This window comes from Lynx canadensis, chromosome A3 (assembly GCF_007474595.2).
Source record: "Lynx canadensis isolate LIC74 chromosome A3, mLynCan4.pri.v2, whole genome shotgun sequence".
NCBI lineage: Eukaryota > Metazoa > Chordata > Mammalia > Carnivora > Felidae > Lynx > Lynx canadensis.
The window spans coordinates 85,212,058-85,234,134 of record NC_044305.1 but is presented as its reverse complement, the minus strand read 5'-3'; the positions used below and the strand labels follow the sequence as shown (position 1 = coordinate 85,234,134).

Here is a 22,077-nt window from a genome sequence, read left to right as displayed (position 1 = left end):
TCTGCTCCTGGGGATTCGCCCTTCTCACCAGAGCACCGCCAGGTATTGAGCTGCAGAGTTTCAGACTCTGTGCTCCCCTGTTTATTTCCCGTATTCTCCCCCACCCCCTGCCCCCCTCCTCTCTCTGGATGCAAAAACAGCTCCTTGCCCTCAGAGGCTTCTGTCTCCCCCAGTTCACCTCTCTGCGCCACATACCTGCTGAGTTCTGTGGTTCAGGTTGTGCAGATTGTGGTGTTAATCCTCAAACCAGTTTTCTAGGTGTGCAGGGTGGTTTAGTGTTGATCTGGCTGTATTTCATGGATGCAAGACACAAAACTTCCATGCTGTCCCGCCATCTGGCTCCTCCCCTAATCTTTTTCTTTATAGGACCCTGACCATGCCATCTGCCACTTCATGAGTCCATGTATACTATCATCTTGGGCCACTTCTTCTTCCACACAAAGCTCAAAACACTCTCCATTAGGAGGATTACCCTTTGAGACTGATATTCAAGACCACCCCTGTCAGATCTATATGGCAGTCTGAAGGCTTTCTCTGCCCAACTCTGATTCTTTTTTCTTTCATCTTGTATGGGATTACCACCTCCCCTTCTCAGCAAACCTCTTCCACTCCTAATTCTGTCTCAATTTCTGCTTTACAGAAAACCCAGCTGATATATTCTCCCTTTGGATGAGCAGTGTTCAGGGTAATGGAGAAGGAAAAGCTGTGTGCATGTGCAGGATGTGAGGCTATACGTTGACTGTGAACAGTAAGTGCTTAATGTCAGGGGTAGGTAATGAGAACAAGATAGAAGGAAGAGTTCAGAATGAGAAGGGGTGAAAGAATGTAAGTCTTCTCTACCCTTCAGAAGTTTTGGAAACATTGGTGAGGTGGTTAGATTTCTCAGGTATACAGGAACAGAGTCGTTTTATTTGGATGCTAAAAGAAAAGGTAACCTTAGAAGGCTGGAGAATTCCTGCTACAGTAGATGTTAAAGGTAGCAAGAGATTTGAATGACATCCAGAGGAAGACTGTGAGGAATAAGAGAAAATGTAACATTGATTACAAGTGCAAAATCTGGGTTTGAATCCCATCTCCGCTGTTCTAACTAGTCGCGTAAATTTGTCCAATTTACTTCACCCTTCTGAGCCTCAGTGCCCTTATCTGGGAATAACAGAAGGAACTGCCTCAGAGGGTTAGTGTGAAGTTGGAATAAAACAGTGCTTGCTAAGTACCTAGCACGGTGCTGGGCCCAGGCTACCTATTCTGTAAGTGGTTGTTTTTGTATTAAATCCAAGGAAGCTCCAAAATCACATGTGTCACTCCTCAAGGAATTAATGATAGTGTGCATCTTTCTCCAGAAGAATTGCAAAAATGAGGTTAAAACGGTGCTGCCCAAAGTGTACCAACTTTGCCTTTGCAAACAAATCTACCGTGCATAAAATAATTTCAATCCCCCATTTGTTCCCCAGGAAAGACAGGATGCAAAGGATGTTAAAGAAGCAAGACCAGGGTTTTTCATTATTCTCTCATACAAAAATATATTAGTGCTGTAGCTCAAGCACAACCCGTAGTTAGAGGGACTTTCAAAAAGAGGGACACACTTACTCAGTGCATTAGAAGGTATGTACTCCTTCAACCTTACAGGTGCCACATGGCAAATTAAATACCTCATATACCCTTGTATGGCATTATGCTGAACATGTATCATAGCGTTTCATCAGTGCTTTAAAAAAAATTTTTTTAATGTTTATTCATTTTTGAGAGACAGAGAGAGACAGAGCACGAGTGGGGAGTAGCAGAGAGAGAGGGAGACACAGAATCTGAAGCAGGCTCCAGGCTCTGAGCTGTCAGCACAGAGCCTCATGAGGGGCTTGAACTCACTGACTGTGAGATCACGACCTGAGCCGAAGTCAGTTATCCAACCGACTGAGCCACCCAGGTGCCCCCATCAGTGCTTATTTAAATATGTAGGCAAGCTACCATGAGAAAGTGGGAGATCTCCAAATTGTTTAACACACCCCACCCCAGCCTCGTCAGGGGCATACATTTATGTATGGGCATACATTTATTTCCTGGTTTTTATAGTTTTGATTTGCAGCTATTAACTGCAAAAGCAATTTACATTGCATCTGGGGACTAATGGGAAACGGAAAAGGAAAGCCCCAAAGTGGAGGAAGCCCCAGGAGAAACCTGTGTTCCATCCCAGGACCTGAAATTTTGCTCTGTTGCTTCTAATTTCCCACACCGAAGTCTTCATGACTTGTTCCCCTTTGCACAGACCTTGGCTTCCATTCCCTGACCATGTGCCTCACATTAGGCATGTATACTGTCTCGTCAGTCCTCCAGGGTTCTTCTCCTGAACTGTCATGCTGATAAGGATCTTCAAATTAGTAGTTTGTACAGGAAGTGGCCCAAAGACCACCAAGCAGGGGAACTTTTATATTACATGCATTAAAAGTTTGTTTTGCCTGGTGATTTCTCACCCTAGTACATGTAATAATAACTTTTGGGGCTTTTTTTTTTTTTTTCAACGTTTATTTATTTTTGGGACAGAGAGAGACAGAGCATGAACGGGGAAGGGGCAGAGAGAGAGGGAGACACAGAATTGGAAGCAGGCTCCAGGCTCTGAGCCATCAGCCCAGAGCCCGACGCGGGGCTCGAACTCACGGACTGCGAGATCGTGACCTGGCTGAAGTCGGACGCCCAACCGACTGCGCCACCCAGGCGCCCCACTTTTGGGGCTTTTATTGAAGTATTTGCATAAATATTTAATGTAATATTTACATTAACCCTATGTAGTATTACTTACATACCCATTTTGCTGATAAAGAAATAGGAGCTAAGTTAAGAACTGGCTGAAGGTCATCTTATGAAGAAACAAATGCTCTGCTGCTAAACTGCCTCCTGGTGATAACTCCCTGGGAGAGACTAAACTTGCAGGGAGCCTCACAGTCATTACTCAGTTCCTTCTATTATTGAAACAGGCCCTAGGAGGGGCACCTAGGTGGCTCAGTTGGTTAAGTGTCCGACTTCGGCTCAGGTCATGATCTCACGGTCCGTGGGTTCGAGTCCCACATCTGGCTCTGTTTAGGCACGCTCGGTGTCTGGAGCCTGCTTCTGATTCTGTGTCTTTCTCTCTCTCTGCCCTCCCCTGCTTATGCTCTGTCTCTCTCGAAAATAAAATAAAATAAAACATTAAAAAAAAAAAAAAGAAACAGGCCCTAGGAATGTGGCTGGACATTAGTGCCTTCGTACCTGCCCATATTTCCACTTCTGAAACAAGTGTACATTCTTTTTTAAAATCAGGAAAACATAAAGATCTATAAAAAGGAAAATGTATTAATCAATAAGAAAGATCCTCTGACCTTCTGCAGGAACACACCATTCTTATTGTTTAAAATGTTTAACCCTTGAAATCCTCATTCCCTACTGCAGCTCATTACAAATTTTAATACACATAGGACATCACCCAGGGATCTAATTAAATTGCATGGCCTGACTCAGAGATCTGGGCTGGAGCCCTGGCTTTCTGGAACAGACTGCCAAGGGATGCTGAAACTGTGGTCTGTGGACCCAGCTTTTAGTTGCACTTCCACATTTTTATGCTGCTGCAAACACCTAGCCTTTTGCCTACACCAGGAACCTAACGCCCCAGCCCCACTCAGTGCTCTAGGGTCTTTCTGTATCCCACACATTCCCTCACTGGGTTATTCCATTCAGGTTCCTTGTTCTTGCCTTAGGGTCATTAAGGACTCTGAGGTCAAGGGCTTTTCTCACTCCGTGCTCTCTACTCTCAAATGATTCTCCAAAATGTTATTCCAAACCTCCTCTGTCCTCAGGCTCCAACAGTTCCTCTCACTCAAATCCCCCTGACCAGGGGACTTCATCTCTCACTTCAGAGAGACATCAGAGGGCATTCAGCCTAAGCCTTGTCTCCTTTCTTCCTCCCACCTCTAAAGGACTCTGTTGCTACATGTGCCTTTATTTCCTTTTCTGCATCAGTGGTGTCCCTCCTGCTTTCCATGGAAACCCTCTCTGGGCCAGTGATCGAATCCTTCTTCACCCCCTCCCAAACCCACCTTCCTCATTTTCCTCCTCTCTTCTTCTTTCCAGCATATTCCTGCCCTCAATCGATGCCTTACAAACATACAGCCCTTCACTAGGACAGCACTTGACTCCAGCCACTCCTATGAACTCCACCTCCACTTGGATGGCTCAAAACAAGTCCCGTATAAGCACAATGAAACCCCTGATCCCTACCACCATACCACACCCCATATCTGCACCTCCTCCAGTCTTCCCATATCAGGAAATGTTTTTACTGTTTATGTAGTCACTCAGGCCAAAAACCTAAGAGTCACCCTTCATTTTTCTTTTCCCCTTATCCTCAGCATCATTTAGCGTACCCTATTGGAGATTCTACCACCAAAACATATCCCAAATCTGACCCCTTCTCCCCATTTTCTGGGCTACCTGTCTGGTCTAAGCCATGCTTACCCCTTTGCTGAATTATTCAGCAGCTTCTCATTAATGTGTCCAAGCTTGAACTCATGCTTTCTTCTACAATCCATTCTTCACAGAGCAGCCAAAGAGAATTTGATAGTTGTAAATCTGATCATGTCACTCCCCTATTTAAAATCCACCAATGGTGTCTGTTCTCGTAAACATGGAATAAAATTCAAAGTCCTTCCCTGTGTCTCTCTGATGTCTCCTATCACTCTCCCCCTAGTGTATCAAGCACTAGACACACGGTCCTTTGGGTTCCTTGAACATATGGTGCTCATTCCTGCCTCAAGATCTACACACCTTCTCTTTCCATAAACAGCTATGTGCTTATTTCATGCCTCATTTTATTTTCATCAATGCCACTTTCAATATCTGAAGTTGTCTTCATTGTTTACAGACTATCCCTCCACACTAGAATGCAAGTTCCGTAATACTGGGGATCAGGCCCACCTTATTCACCTAGCAGTGAACAAGCACATAGTAGGCTCTAATAAATATGGCCCTAGTAAACAAATAAATGAATGAGTTACCTATTATTCCTGGAAGCTACAAACCAGTTCTCTACTCTATAATTCACTGTAACAAACTTCTAGAATGAATAGTCTGTAACCACTCCTTCCCCTTTTCACTAGCCCCACCCCATTTTCTCTTTGTGACTTTTCCCTTGGCCTCCTTCTGAAACTGCCCCTTGAAGGTCACCATGGTGCATTAATCACCAAGCCCAACTGCCTTTTTGAAGCCTCAGCCTCCTTAGGCTCTATGCATTTGATACTTTTGACCACTTCCTTTTTCTTGTAGAATCACCCTTCTCCCTAGGCTTCTAACAGTCTTCTTCTATAAACCACACCTTTAACAATCCCTTTACTGGCTGGCCTTCCTGCTCCCTATCTCCACCATGGTTCTTCCCAGTTGTTTGACATAAAGCTGTGTCAATTTCCTTTTTTTTTTTATTTACATCCAACTTAGTTAGCATATATTGCAATAGTGATTTCAGAGGTAGATTCCAGTGAATTATCCCCTATGTATAACACCCAGTTCTCATCCCAACAAGTGTCTTCCTTAATGTCCCTTACCCATTTAGCTCACCCCCCCCCCACAGCCCCTCTGGCAACCCTCAGTTTGTTCTCTGTAATTAAGAGTCTCTTATGTTTTGTCCCCTGTTTTTATATTATCTTTGCTTCCCTTCCCTTATGTTCATCTGTTTTGTATCTTAAATTCCACATGAGTGAAGTCACGATATTTGTCTTTCTCTGGCTGACTTATTTCGCTTAGCATAATACCCTATAGCTCCATCCACATTGTTGTAAATGGCAATATTTCATTCGTTTTGATTGCCGAGTAATACTCCATTGTATATACATACCACATCTTTTTTTTTTAATTTACATAAAAATTAGTTAGCATATAGTGCAACAATGATTTCAGGAGTAGATTCCTTAGTGCCCCTTACCCATTTAGCCCATTCCCCTCCCACAACCCCTCCAGTAATCCTCAGTTTATTCTCCATATTTATGAGGCTCTTCTGTTTTGTCCCCCTCCCTGTTTTTTTATTATTTTTGTTTCCCTTCCCTTATGTTCATCTGTTTTGTCTCTTAAAGTCCTCATATAAGTGAAGTCATGATTTTTGTCTTTCTCTGACTAATTTCACTTAGCATAATACCTTCCAGTTCCATCCATGTAGTTGCAAATGGCAAGATTTCATTCTTTTTGATTGCCAAGTAATACTCCATGGTATATACATACCATTTTTCTTTATCCATTCATCCATTGATGGACATTTGGGCTCTTTCCATACTTTGGCTATTGTTGATAGTGCAGCTATAAACATGGTGTGCGTGTGTCCCTTCGAAACAGCACACCTATATCCCGTGGATAAATGCCTAGTAGTGCAGTTGCTGGGTCGTAGGGTAGTTCTATTTTTAGTTTTTTGAGGAACCTCCATACTGTTTTCCAGAGTGGCTGCACCAGCTTGCATTCCCACAAACAATGCAAAAGAGATCCTCTTTCTCCGTATCCTCGCCAACATCTGTTGTTGCTTGAGTTGTTAATGTTAGCCATTCTGACAGGTGTCAGGTGGTATCTCATTGTGGTTTTGATTTGTATTTCCCTGATGATGAGGGATGTTGAGCATTTTTTCATGTGTCGGTTGGTCATCTGGATGTCTTCTTTGGAGAAGTGTCTATTCATGTCTTTTGCCCATTTCTTCACTGGATTATTTGTTTTTTGGGTGTTGAGTTTGATAATTTCTTTATAGATTTTGGATACTAACCCTTTATCTGATATGTCATTTGCAAATATCTTCTCCCATTTTGTCGGTTGCCTTTTAGTTTTGCTGATTGCTTTTCATTTTGATGAGGTCCAAGTAGTTCATTTTTGCTTTTGTTTCCCTTGCCTCTGGAGACATGTCAAGTAAGAAGTTGCTGCAGCCAAGATCAAAGGGGTTTTTGCCTGCTGTCTCCTTGAGGATTTTGATGGCTTCCTGTCTTACATTGAAGTCTTTCATCCATTTTGAGTTTATTTTTGTGTATGGTGTAAGAAAGTGGTCCAGATTCATTCTTCTGCATGTCGCTGCCCAGTTTTCCTAGCACCACTTGCTGAAGAGACTGTCTTTATTCCATTGGATATTCTTTCCTGCTTTGTCAAAGGTTAGTTAGCCATACGTTTGTGGGTCCATTTCTGGGTTCTCTATTCTGTTCCATTGATCTGAGTGTCTGTTCTTGTGCCAGTACCACACTGTCTTGATGATGACAGCTTTGTAGTATAGCTTGAAGTCTGGGATTGTGATGCCTCCTGCTCTGGTTTTCTTTTTCAAGATCGCTTTGGCTATTCAGGGTATTTTCTGGTTCCATACAAATTTTAGGAGTATTTGTTCTAGCTCAGTAAAGAATGCTGGTGTTACTTTGATAGGGATTGCATTGAATATGTAGATTGCTTTGGGTAGTATCGATATTTTAACAATATTTGTTCTTCCTATCCAGGAGCATGGAATCTTTTTCCTTTTTTTTTTTTTTTTTGCATCTTTCTTCAATTTCTTTCATAAGCTTTCTATAATTTTCAGTGTATAGATTTTTCACCTCTTTGGTTAGATTTATTCCTAGGTATTTTATGGTTTTTTGTGCAACTGTAAATGGGAGCGATTCCTTGATTTCTCTTTCTGTTGCTTAATTGTTGGTGTTTACGAATGCAACCGATTTCTATGCATTGATTTTATATCCTGCTGAATTCATGAATCAATTCTAGCAGTTTTTTGGTGGCATCTTTTGGGTTTTCCATGTAGAGTATCATGTCATCTGCAAAGAGTGAAAGTTTGACCTCCTCCTGTCCAATTTGGATGCCTTTTATTTCTTTGTGTTGCCTGATTGCAGAGGCTAAGACTTCCAATACTATGTTGAATAACAGTGGCGAGAGTGGACATCCCTGTCTTGTTCCTGACCTTAGGGGGAAAGCTGTCAGTTTTTCCCCATTGAGGAAGATATTAGTGTTGGGTCGTTCATACATGGCTTTTATGATCTCGAGATATGATCCTTCTATACTTACTTTCTTGAGGGTTTTTATCAAGAAAGGATGCTGTATTTTGTCAAATGCTTTCTCTGCATCTATTGAGAGGATCATATGGTTCTTGTCCTTTCTTTTATTGATGTGATGAATCACGTTAGTTGTTTTGCAGATACTGAACCAGCCCTGCATCCCAGGTATAAATCCCACTTAGTCGTGGTGAATAATTATTTTAATGTATTGTTGGATCCAGTTGGCTAATATCTTGTTGAGGATTTTTGCATCCATGTTCCTCAGGGAAATTGGTCTGTAGTTCTCCTTTTTAGTGGGGTCATGGTCTGATTTTGGAATCAAAGTAATGCTGGCTTCATAGAAAGAGTTTGGAAGTTTTCCTTCCATTTCTATTTTTTGGAACATCTTCAAGAGAATAGGTGTTAACTCTTCCTTAAATGTTTGGTAGAATTCCCCTGGAAAGCCATCTGGCCCTGGACTCTTGTTTTTTGCCAGATTTTTGATTACTAATTGGATTTCCTTACTGGTTATGGGTCTGTTCAAATATTCTATTTCTTCCTGTTTCAGTTTTGGTAGTGTATATGTTTCTAGGAATTTGTCCATTTCTTTCAGATTACTCATTTTATTGGCATATAATTGCTCATAATATTCTCTTATTATTGTTTTTATTTCTGCTGTGTTGGTTGTGATCTCTCCTCTTTCATTCTTGATTTTATTTATTTGGGTCCTTTCCTTTTTCCTTTTGATCCAACTTGCTAGTGGTTTATCAATTTTGTTAATTCTTTCAAAGAACCAGCTTCTGGTTTCATTGATCTGTTCTACTGGGTTTTTTGGTTTCAATAGCATTAATTTCTGCTCTAATCTTTATTATTGCCTGTCTTCTGCTGGTTTTGGGTTTTATTTGTTGTTCTTTTTCCAGCTCCTTAAGGCGTAAGGTTAGGTTGTGTATCTGAGATCTTTCTTCCTTCTTTAGGAAGGCCTGGATTGCTATATACTTTCCTCTTATGACCGACCGCCTTTGCTGCGTCCCAGAGGTTTTGGGTTGTGGTGTTATCATTTACATTGACTTCCATATACTTTTTAATTTCTTCTTTAACTGCTTGGTTAGCCCATTCATTCTTTAGTAGGATGTTCTTCAGTCTCCAAGTATTTGTTACCTTTCCAAATTTTTTCTTGTGGTTGATTTCAAGTTGCATAGCGTTGTGGTCTGAAAATATGCATGGTATGATCTCGGTCTTTTTGTACTTACTTAGGGCTGATTTGTGTCCCAGTATATGGTCTATTCTGGGGAACGTTCCATGTGCACTGGAGAAGAATGTATATTCCACTGCCGTAGGATGAAATGTTCTGAATATATCTGTTAAGTCCATCTGGTCCAGTGTGTCATTCAAAGCCATTGTTTCTTTGTTGATTTTTTGATTAGATGATCTGTCCATTGCTGTGAGTGGGGTGTTGAAGTCTACTACTATTATGGTATTACTATCAATGAGTTTCTTTATGTTTGTAATTAATTGATTTATATATTTGGGTACTTCCACATTTGGCGCATAAATGTTTACAATTGTTAGGTCTTCTTGGTGGATAGACCCCCTGATTATGATATCATGTCCTTTTGTATCTCTTGATACAGTCTTTATTTTAAAGTCTAGATTGTCTGATATAAGTATGGCTACTCCAGCTTTCTTTTGTCGACCATTAGCATGATAGATGGTTCTCCATCCCCTTACTTTCAATCTGAAGGTGTCTTTAGGTCTAAAGTGGGTCTCTTGTAAACAGCATAGAGATGGATCTTGTTTTCTTATCCATTCTATTACCCTGTGTCTTTTGATTGGAGCATTGAGTCCATTGATGTTTAGAGTGATTACTGAAAGATATGAATTTATTGCCATTATGATGCTTGTAGAGTTGGAGTTTCTGGTGGTGTTCTCTGGTCCTTTCCAATCTTTGTTGCTTTTGGTATTTATATATATATATATATGTGTGTGTGTGTGTATGTATGTGTGTATATATATATATATATATATATATATGTATATATATACATACATATATATATTTTTTTTTCATCTTTTCTCCCCTCAGAGTACCCCTTAAAATTTCTTGCAGGGCTGGTTTAGTGTTTACAAACTCCTTTAATTTTTGTTTGTCTGGGAAACTTTTACTCGCTCCTTCTATTTTGAATGACAGCCTTGCTGGATAAAGAATTCTTGGCTGCATATTTTTCTGATTCAGCACACTGAATATATCCTGCCACTCTTTTCTGGCCAGCCAAGTTTCTGTGGATAGGTCTGCTGCAAAGCTGATCTGTCTTCCTTTGTAGGTTAAGGACTTTTTTTTCCCTTACTGCTTTCATGATTCTCTCCTTGCCTGAGTATTTTGTGAATTTGACTATGATATGCCTTGTTGATGGTCGGTTTTTGTTGAATCTAATGGGAGTCCTCTGTGCTTCCTGGATTTTGATGTCTGTGTCTTTCCCTAGGTTAGAAAAGTTTTCCACCATGATTTCCTCACACAACCCTTCTACCCCCATTTCTCTCTCTTCCTCTTCTGGGACCCCTATGATTCTGATGTTGTTCCTTTTTAATGAGTCACTGATTTCTCTAATTCTTAAATCATGTTCTTTTGCCTTAGTCTCCCTCTTTTTTTCTGCTTCATTATTCTCTATAAGTTTGTCCTCTATATCGCTGATTCTCTGTTCTGCCTCATCCATCCTTACCGCCGCTGCATCCATCCGTGATTGCAGCTCAGTTATAACATTTTTAATTTCATTCTGGCTATTTTTTATTTCTTTTATCTCTGCAGAAAGGGATTCTAATCTATTTTCAACTCCAGCTAGTATTCTTATTATCGTGATTCTAAATTCTGGTTCAGACATCTTGCTTGTATCTGTGTTGGTTAAGTCCCTGGCTGTCGTTTGTTCCTGTTCTTTCTTTTGGGGTGAATTCCTTCATTCCATCATTTTGAAGGGAGAAAAGGAATTAATGAGGTAGAAAAATTAAAATTAAAATAAATTAAAATAAAAAAATTAAAATTAATAGATCAAATACACACACACAAAAGTGAATAAATGATGCCAGATCCTAGGTGTGTTTTGTTCTGGGTGTTGAAAGAGGCTTGATAGATTAGAGAAAAGAAGGAAAAAAAAGGAAATCGTTGGAAAATTTGAAAAAATGTATATACTGAAGTAGACTAAAATGAAATGATGGAAGTAAATTAGAATTTTTTAAATTTACGCAAAAGTAAAAAATACAGTAGAAAAAAATTAAAGAAAAATATTTTTAATAAAAATTGAAAATAAAAATGAATTTTTTCTCCTGTATTCAAGAAAAAGAAAAAAAGTGTAAAAGAGAAAAAGAAAAAAAGAAAGAAAGAAAATTGAATAGATGAACCTGCTAACAGATTGAAGTAGGACTGAAATTACTTTGTTTTCCTCTAGAAGTCAGTCTGTGTAGTGCTTTATAGTCCACAAATTAAGCCGGTGGTGAGACTTGTGTTCTTGCAGAACGAAGTTGGCCCAATTGGGCGGGGCTCAATGCAACAGCTCCACTCTCCACTAGATGGCGCTGCTAGCCTACTGGGGTGGATTGTTGCAGTGCTCATAGGTGCACTACGTATGCGCATGCGCAGGAGCGGTGAAAATGGCACCACCCAGTTACCCAGTCTGTTCTCCCAGGTCAGCAATTGTGTCTTCAGCTTTCGTCTACTCCCCGCTTTTTCACTCTCCGTGACCAAGCCCCAGGCAGTACCTCTCTCCCGAGTTTTGTGTCAAAGGCGGCTGTTTTCCCCGGCCCCTTACTTCTGAAGGACTGAGGCTTTGACCTGTTCCACCCCTCTGTGGGAGGGTCTCACGAGCAATGGCCAAATGTCGGCTGCACCCAGGAACACTTGCTGGACCCTGCTGCTCCCGGTGCCCCGAGACTGCGGTCAGGTGCCAGCCCACCCCAGAAAAAGTTCTTGAGATAGTGTAGTAGCAGTGCTTCAGGGATTATGGCAAATCACAACACACATCTGGCAACAGGCTTCACCCTTAACAACCTTGTTCCAGCACCAGCAAATGTGGCCGTTTTCTGGGCTCTGCTGGGACCAGGTGGCTTTAACAGCCTCTACCAAATGTCCTTCCAGCAGTGGAACTGCTTTTCCCTGTGTGGCCCGAGAACCTCCCGGACCCCACTCTGTTCCTGAGGATTCGCCCTTCCCACCAGAGCACCGCCAGGTATCGAGCTGCGGAGTTGCAGACTCTGTGCTCCCCTTATCTACAGGCTTAATGGAATTTAAACCCTCTCCTTTCTCCTTTCTCCCTTTTTAGTTTAGTCCCTGCGGCTGTTTCCAATTTTCCACTTTCTCTCCAGCTGCTTTTGGGGAAGGGTGCTTTTCCCGTATTCTCCCCCCTTCCCCAGTCTCCATCCTCTCTCCACCCACAAAAGCGGTTCCCTACCCTCCGTGGCTTCTCACTCCCCAAAATTCACCCCTCTGCGGCACGTACCTGCTGAATTCTCTGGTTCAGGTTGTGCAGATTGTTGTGTTAATCCTCCAATCAGTTTTCTAGGTGTGTAGAATGGTTTAGTGTTGGTCTGGCTGTATTTCATGGAAGTGAGACACACAAAAAACTTCCATGCTGTTCTGCCATCTTGGCTCCTCCTATATATACCACATCTTCTTTATCCATTCATCCATCAAGGGACATTGGGCTCTTTCTGTACTTTGGCTATTATTGATAGCACTGCTATAAAACCTGGGCTGTATGTGCCCCTTCAAAACAACAAAACTGTGTCGATTTCTCAATTCTACATATTCTCCTTGGAGAAGGTCTAGGAATATCTCCTTAGCTCTTACTTCTTTGCTCATGAGTCTAAGCAGATCTTTGCCTCTCCCCTCTCTCCTTATCTTCAAACTCATATCCCAAACCCACCTCACTCTATGCCTTTCTTTTTTCTGTTAAGGAACTACTCTCCTCAGAGGATCAAGACACTAAAGTCCTTCCTAAGTACCTCTTAATGCTCACCACCTTATTCAGTTGGTACGATCTGTGGATTCTTCCTTTGAAATAGTTGTGTTCATCCTTAACTCTACTACCTACATACTATTACCTCCCATAAAGGCAAACTACAATAGTCCCCAACTGATTCCCCTGTCCTTTGAGTCACTGTCCTACAAGATCCCTCTGTGCAGGCCCCCTTTAATAAATGGATCCCATTGCCTACAAGGAAAAAGAGAGAGCTCAAATTCTTCAGTTGTTCATTTGACACAAACAGAGCCTTAATTCAATTTTCTAGACTTTCCTCAATGTTTCCACTTTCTTATTTTTTAAGAGATTTTCTACAAATGGAAGTACAATCTCATCACAGTGATCATCTATGCAGTCCACAGGCATTAATCTTTATAAACAGTAAGTCCCAGAGGGCATGATCAGGTCTTGACTTTTCTGTGCCTGCATAACACCTCAGGAGATGGTCAATTAAAATTTGTTTAATCAATTTCTTTTGAAACATAAGTCTTCTAGATTCATTATTTGCAGCGCAGAACAATCAGATAATGAGAGAAGTGAACGGTTACATTAATAAATATGATTAAACCTCTGCAAAGTTTAATAATATTAATAGATATGTGTAGAATAAACTTTTAGCTCATTAACAAAAAGCTTTTTTCCAAATGTAGGTAAAATTCAACTACATTTTCAATTCCAGAAAGTCTTTCTCATCCTTTAAAAGTGTTCTCTTGGTTTCCTATCCTATCTAGTTATCAGCTATTGATCACTTTCCCTGAACAATAAAAAGTTTCTTGAAAGAAGAGTTCTACACTCCTGCATTTTTTTAAAGTACATATCTATCCAAGTTGATCTCCCATTTCTTCACTTACCACATAGTGGACTCTCAGTAAATACTGAATGTATGAGTTAATGAATACATAGACTCTTGTTCTCCCTGGGCATTTTCACCCATTATTAGAATTTCAAATACCCATAGACAAGCTCTTGACTCTGAAATCTAAAAGTTTTGACCTTTCTTCTTTGCTCCAGTCCTGTAGATCTCTAACCACTAATGGGCAGTCATTCCTAGATTCCTAACTAGAACTCTAAACTCATTATTTTTTTTAATCTAAATGCGTCCTTTTTTCCCATTACTAGGCTGTTCTTCTTTTATTCCTTACACTCATCAATGAAGTGACCATCTTCCATGTGCTAAGTCATAAATGGGAAATCGTCTGAGATTCTTTCTTCTTCTTGATTCTTCCCCCTAAGTATCTTTCAAATCTTTCTCCTACCCTTTTGCCCTGGCAAATCCTATTCATCCTTCAAGACTTCATTCAGTTATCACCATTTCTAGGAAGGCTTCACAAAATAGCCCATTTCCCTTTCTTTATCTGCACATCATAGCATTCAGCACTCACTGGATGTTGAAATCATCATCTTAAGAGCTCTTTGAGGGCAGAGAGTAAAGCTTAGCTACCTCTTATCCAGGCACAGTTTCTGATATATGATGCACCTTCCGTAAATATTTGTTCGACTGATGATTGAAATGAACTCTTACCAGCTTCACTCTCACTGGTGTGATTCTGTCATCTCTTCCCTGGATTATGACAGCAGGTTTGACTGCCACTGTTCTCCTAGCGATTTCCAATTCTATATGCCTTTCACACTGTCATCAGAATATGCTTGTAAAACCCTAATGTGAATACTTTATAGAGAGGCCCAGGGAGCAAGAGAAACAGGAAGGGAGGCTTAACTGAAAGAGTGGGCTGTTTATCCAAGGATCACTGTGACAGGAAGGAAATGACCAAACTGGGGCATGAGTCTTCTGGTCTTATGTTGACCTCATTTACAAAGGCAAGACAATCAGAAAGCTATCTTCCTTGTGTGTCAAGACACGAAAAAAAAAAAAAAATCCAGGGCACCTGAGTGGCTCAGGCGATTAAGTGTCTGACTCTTGATTTTGGCTCAGGTCATGATCTCACGGTTCATGAGTTTGAGCTCCCCATCGGGCTCTGTGCTGACAGTGTGGATCCTCCTTAAAATCCCCTCTCCCCCACTCTCTCTGGCCCTACCCCACTCTTGCATACTCTTTCTCTCTCAGAATAAATATTTTTAAAAAAAAAAACTCTAAAAAAAAAGAAAGAAAACAAAAAAAATCTACACAGTGATATCGGATTTGCCTTTCTCCTTCTGAATTACTCCTAGACCAGAGTCCATCTAAAAGGATAAGGAAAATTTTAAAAGATTCTGATATTTCTGGTTGTTGGTTGTGGAGATGAGGAGTCTGAAGAAGGAAAATAGACATTCGTGGAGGTTTCAGAGAATAGAATATTCAGGAGGTTCACTTCTGCTGCCTTTCCTTTTCCATGTTGACCCAATCAGAATAGTGAGGACATTAATACTACAAACAATCCCAAACCCCAGTGGCTTAAAACAGCAAACATTTATTTCTTGCTCATATTATAGATCCATTATGAATTGACTGTAGGATCTGCTCTGTGTTTTTGACATCTTCACTTTAGGAAGCATCCAGACTGATAGAAGGACTACTATCTGGAACCACATTATCCATAAATACATAATGCAAGCCACACATGTGTGCCATGTGTACAATTTAAAATTTTCTAATAGCCATATTTTAAACAGTAAAAAGAAACACCATGATTGCTTGATCATGGGTCAGTGAGAACTTGAAGCTCCTGTGCCAGAGACTAGGGAGCTGAGTGAAGCCATTTCCACCTCTCCCCGCCCACATGCGCCACACTGATCCATGCCAGTAGCTAAGCAGTGCCACCTAGTGGTCAGTGGAACTGCACCAAGCCCCACCCAGCTGCACCCTCCAAGCACATCCCCTAAAAAATCAGCACAAGTCTTTGTCCCTGCTGAGTGGATGGACTATAGAAGACTTCATAGTTTGAGTTCTAGGGGAAACTAGATGTAACTCCATTCAGGTTTCATTCTGTTTGCTCGTTCATTCATTATTTCAGTTTTTTTGCTTCTGTTTTTGTTTCAATTGTTTTTGTTGTTTTTTTCTTTCTTTTTCTTGGATACAGAAAGAGAAAAATGAATTTTTATTTTCATTTAATTAAAATTTTTAAGGGGCGCCTGGGTGGCTTGGTTGGTTAAGCATCCGCCTTCGGCTCAGGTCATGGTCTCGCGGTCTGTGAGTTCAAGCCCCGTGTCGGGCTCTGTGCTGACAGCTCAGAGCCTGGAGCCTGTTTCAGATTCTGTGTCTCCCTCTCTCTCTGCCCCTCCCCTGTTCATGCTCTGTCTCTCTCTGTCTCAAAAATAAATAAACAGTAAAAAAAAAAAAATTAAAAAAATTATTTTTACTTTATTTTTTAATTTTTTTAAATTTTCGATTCTATTTTATTACATAAATTTTTCTAATTTTTAAATTTTTCTTACCTTTTTCCTTTCTTTTCTTTCCCTTTTTTCTCTATTCTATCAAGCTTCTTTCAACAAGCAGATGAAAACACATCTAGGATCTAGCTTCCTTTATTTGATTTTTGTCTTGTTTTTAATTATTTAATTTTAATTTTTTATTTTATTAATTTTTTCTTCCTCCAAAATGACAAAATGAAGGAATTCACTCCAAAAGAAAGAACAGAAAGAAATGACAGTCAGGATCTTAATCAACACAGATATAAGCAAGATCTCTGAAGTAGAATTGAGAACCATGATAATAAGAATAGTAGCTGGGTTGAAAAAAAGCATAGAATCACTTTTTGTGGAGACAAAAGAAGTAAAATCTAGTCAGGATGAAATTAAAAATGCTATCACCGAGATTCAATCTTGAATGGATGGCACAATGGCAAGGATGGACAAAGCAGAGCAGTGAATCAGTTTCCAGGCATAATCTACCACCAGCCTCTGGGCTACACAGATTCCATCAGATACAAGTCAAGGTCAGAATCTTCTTGAAGCCCTTTACAATCTGATTGGGATAAAGGGTACTTCCCACATCACCCCCATGGAGCAGAAAGGAAAATTCCATTGCACTGCAACTGCTTTCCCCAAAGAAACAATCTCCCTGATATCCAACAGATCTCTTCAACTCTTTTAGATCTTCCAGATGGGAGAAGAGTAAACAGCAAAAGAACTGGCTGTTGGCCACACGCCTTTGCAACTTTTTTTCTATGCGTGCACCCAATGCTGTCAGTAGAGTTAGGTTTTAAAAGTTTTAAGTACATATACAAGTACACAAGTGTATAAAAATCACATACACCCATGGGGTGCCTGGGTGGCTCAGTTGGTTACACATCCAACTTTGGCTCAGGTCATGATCTCAGGGTTCATGAGTTTGGGCCCTGCATCAGGCTCTCTACTGTCAATGTAGAGCCTGCTTCAGATCTTCTGTCCCCCTCTCTCTCTGCCCCTTCCCCTACTACCTCTCTCTCTCTCTTTCAAAAATAAATATTTAAAAAAGTCATATATGCACAGGCATATATATACATATACGTGTTAGAGAATAAAATCTTTATGAACCTCAAAACCAATATATCAGCAGGGCAGAGATATTTCCATTGTTGTATCTGACCATGGAGGTTTTCCTTTATACAAAGAAAAGCCTAGAGCCCAGTTTTGTGGTTGGCTGTGGCATGACAGGAAATGTTACTGCAGCTGACAGAGCATGGGTGGTGGGTGCAGTAAGCAGGGTGTTCCTGTGAAAATTAGATAGATAACCAAAAAGTGGTAAGAAACAAATATATCCTCAGTAACAGCAGAATGCTTAAGCAGACAGATTCAAATTCAGACCTGGATTTTAATCTTATTAGGCTACTAGCCCAGGGGTCTTGGGTAACTTAATCAAACTTTTTTCCTTTATTTGCAAAATGGGGATGAAACTGCCTTCCATCACTGCTGTATAAACGGTGTACAAAAGTGTACAAACACATTTTTTTAAAGAGGAAAAAAATGTGTGGTATGTAGCAAAGTTCCTGACACTCATAGTCAGCACTAATTAAATTCCATCTCTTATTACAAAGAGGAAGTTTTAAGTGGGGGTTGAGCTTAAAACTCTGGGGCCAGCCAAACTGGGCTAGAACCCCCGCTCTGACAATTCTTAGCTATGTGACCTTGGACAAGTTACTTTACCTGTCTGTGCCACAATTTCTTCTTCCATTAAATGGGAATAATATAGGGGCACCTGGGTGGCTCAGTTGGTTAAGTGGCAACTCTTGATTTCAGCTCAGGTCATGATCTCATACTTCATGAGATCAAGCTCCACGTCGGGCCCTGCACTGACAGCTCAGAGCCTGTTTGGGATTTTCTCTCCCCCTCTTTCTCTGCCCCTCCCCCACTCATAGTCTCTGTCTCTTTCTCAAAATAAATAAATAAGCTTTAAAGGAGAATAATATGATATAAATTTCCTAGGGTTGTTATGAACATTAACCAACTTCCTATTTGCAAAGTACTTAGAATGGTGGATGATAGCAGACAAGAAGTATTTGCTGTCATAGCTGCAGTGATCTTCCTAAGCTCAAGTCAGTGTATAAGGAGGCTCCTGACTGTGACTAACAATTATTACATTCACTAGCCAGCTGTTTATAGAGTACCTTTAAATACAGGCACTGAACTAGGTGTTAGGAGGACCTGAAAAAATTGTAAAACACAAACACTTTTCTGACCCCAAAGACCACAAACCCTAAAACAGGAAGGATGGTTAATGACTTCAACCAACATGGTCCATGACCATTGCTAAATGCCTGGTACAAATAGATGGGAGAGAAATTCAGAGGCATAAGTTCTACTAGGAAGTGGAAGGCAGTGCAAAGAGAGAGGGAATAGCTAAAACATTATGTTGGATCTTTAAGGAGGAATAAGAATTATAGAACCAAAGAGATAGGGAACAGAACACACTAGGCCTTGGAAGTGTGTGAACAAGAGGAGGTTAGCCATGCAATGGTCTTCCCAAGGACCAGTGACAGGGAAGTATGTCTGGAATGAAAGGCAGACAAAGGAAAACTCTGTTAGGGAATAGGTGAGGGCGAATTTGTGAAGGACCTTCATGCTAAGTTAGTGCTTCAATGTCTAAATAGGCAGTGGGGGATTCAGATAGTTTATTGGTAGTTTTTAACTTGAATGTTGACAAAAATTACCCATATATTTTGTTTAAAAAAAAAAGTAGAAGTTCAAACATATAGCCCCCTCTGCACATGAATCAGAATATGCTCTGCATATGAAATCAGAATCCCTGAAGCTGAGGCTCAGGCACATGTTCAGCAAGAGAATTCCATAGGCCATTGTGACAGAGACCAAAATTTGAAACCCACTACTAAAGAGCCCTTAAAACCTGGATGACGAGGACGCCTGGATGGTTCAGTCGGTTAAGTTCCGACTCTTGATTTTGACTCAGGTCATGATCTCACAGTTCATGGTTCAAGACCCATGTCAGGCTCCATACTGACAGTGCAGAGCCTGCTTGGGATTCTCTCTATCTCCCTCTCTCTCTCTGCCCCTCTCTCACTCATGCTCCCTTTCTCTCTCTCTCTCTCAAAATAAAATTAAGTAAATAAAACCTGGATCACCATGAATAGCTTCAAGGGCAGAGGGTTCAGAAGAAAGGAAATTAGGATTTGTTGAGTGCTCACACATGCCAGGTGTCTTACAGCTATTTTTCATTTAGTCCCAAGAACAATCCTGAAAGAAGGACATCATTATTCTCATCTTCAGTCTTAAAAGGCCAATATTTATGTTGCAAATGCAGTAAGACACAGACTGGACATTCAAACACAAGCCCCAGGCTCCAGGACCACTGTGTTTCCCACAGTATCACATAAACCTCCCAATAAACACTCGTGCATTTTCCCCTTGATACTTAACACAGCTCAAATTAAGTCAAGTAGCAAATGTGGTATCATAAACACTGCTCCCATCCTCATTGCTCTCCTCCAGTGGTGTCTAAATTTTATCTTCCCTGTGTCCTGAAACTGAGCCCAAACCACTGGGGCTATCATTTCAAGCTGAGTTTATTTTTTACAAAACAAGCTTCTCCTAACTTTCTTTCTCTTTCTCCCACCCTTTTCTCTCCAATGTCCCCTAATCCACGCTACAGAGTTTTGAAACTCTTCATTCAGAGTAGAACACAAAAATGGAACCTGAAATCTTAAATAATTCCATTTGTGGTTTTCTTTTACCCTAACGCTGACGTAAAATGGCAACAGGGGGGTATTGTCCACAGTAAACTTCACACAAAATCCAAAGGAAATGAGGTCTGTATTCTGTTTAGCTTTTTCTTTTTCTTTTCTTTTCTTTTTTTTTTTTCTGTTTAGCTTTTTCTAATGTCTACCACCAACACTGGGAAACTATTCATTATTTTAATCTAAACAAGTTCCTCATTCTGCTTTTGAAAGCTAGCCTCTGCTGGTAGAATTTTAGTCACTGTACATGTTTATGTGTCCATATGCATCTACAAAAGACACTTAACATCTTAAATTGGTACTGTATTGTCTACCTTCATGTAAAACTCTCACCTTACAATGCTTCTATTTTTTTCCCAAAAGCGTGTTTGATTTTTCAGATTGAATGCTTTATTTTACTGACCTGCTGTCAGTCACATGATGCAAGAAGATATTTCCTCTCTTTATATGCTTTCTTAATTCTAACACAATTGATTATTTTACAGTTTATTTTTCTCCCACTCTAAATTGGAATCCTGGGTAAATGCTGAGCAGCCTTTCTTTCCAACTTTAAATGTTCTCTAAATGGAATTGACAGTTGGTACATCCCTTCATCCACATCACTAAAGGAAATGTCTGTCAGTCTGGGGCTCAGACGCATGCAGATTTTCCTATTACTATGCCTAAAAGGACCTTAGCATGATTTCTTAACCAAACAGGTTCAGATGTAAATCTATGCCTATCCTCTAAATATCACTTTGGCAAGTGGCTCTTTCATTTCACCAGGAAGAATCACCCATGTTAGGAAGCCATAATGACACTTTGAATTCTCTACATACCACTGGATACAAATCTGCAGATTGTGTAATGGAAATCCAAGGAGTGACAGTCACCTAAACTGCAATGTGAATAGTGTCTTCTGGAGTTGAGTAGTGCACATCCCGCTCAGCCATACAGAGCAGCCCTTCAATGTGAAACGTCTTTTCCCCTAATGAAAATAGACGTCCTTAATAGTTAATGGCCACTTAGAGACTCTTTTGCTTGCCTATTATAATCAGGTCTTATAAATTAAAAATTAATGATACTTACTCTTCATTTTCCCCATATTTGAATTATTTCCTGGAATAGACTTACTTTGGTTTTATTTTATTTTTTTAATTTTTTTACATTTTATTTATTTTTGAGAGACAGAGCACGAATGGGGGAGGGGCAGAGAGAGAAGGGTACACAGAATCTGAAGCAGGTTCCAGACCCTGAGCAAGCTGTCAGCACAGAGAAAAAGGCAGCGCTCAAACCCACCGATGGTGAGATAAAGACCTGAGCTGAAGTCGGACGTTCGACTGAGCCACCCAGGTGCCCCAGATTTAATTTGTTTTTCAAAAAATGTTCTGGGTGCACCTGGGTGGCCCAGTCAGTTGAGCGTTTGACTTCGGCTCAGGTCATGATCTCACAGTTCGTGGGCTGGAGCCCCGCATCAAGCTCTGCACTGACAGCTCAGAGCTTAGAGCCTGCTTCAGGTTCTGTGTCTCCCTCTCTCACTGCCCCTCCTCACCTGTGCTCTCTCTCTCTCTCTCTCTCTCTCTCAAAAATAAATAACTAGGGGCGCCTGAGTGGCTCAGTCGGTTAAGCATCTGACTTCGGCTCAGGTCATGATCTCGCGGTCCGTGAGTTCGAGCCCCGCGTCAGGCTCTGTACTGACAGCTCAGAGCCTGGAGCCTGCTTCAGATTCTGTGTGTCCCTCTCTCTCTGGCCCTCCCCCATTCATGCTCTGTCTCTGTCTTAAAAATAAATAAACGTTAAAAATTTTTTTAAAAATAAATAAATAAATAAATAAATAAATAAATAAAATAAGATAAGATAAAATAAAATATGTTCTAAAGTCATTGAGATAACTTGAGAGATGAGAGATGGTATTATCCTCAGGAAGTGAAAGTGTGTTGTGTAAAAGAAGAGTCATCATGGGAAGCAAAACATCAGAACCATCACACCAAA

General features: G+C 40.5%; 1 long non-coding RNA gene across 1 annotated transcript; it reads left to right on the top strand.

Moving 5' to 3' along the window:
* On the top strand, nt 1-748 carry LOC115510661. Its single transcript, XR_003967791.1, has 2 exons — nt 1-42; nt 641-748. It is a non-coding gene; the product is annotated as an uncharacterized LOC115510661 (long non-coding RNA).
* Nucleotides 749-22,077: the final 21,329 nt, after the last annotated feature.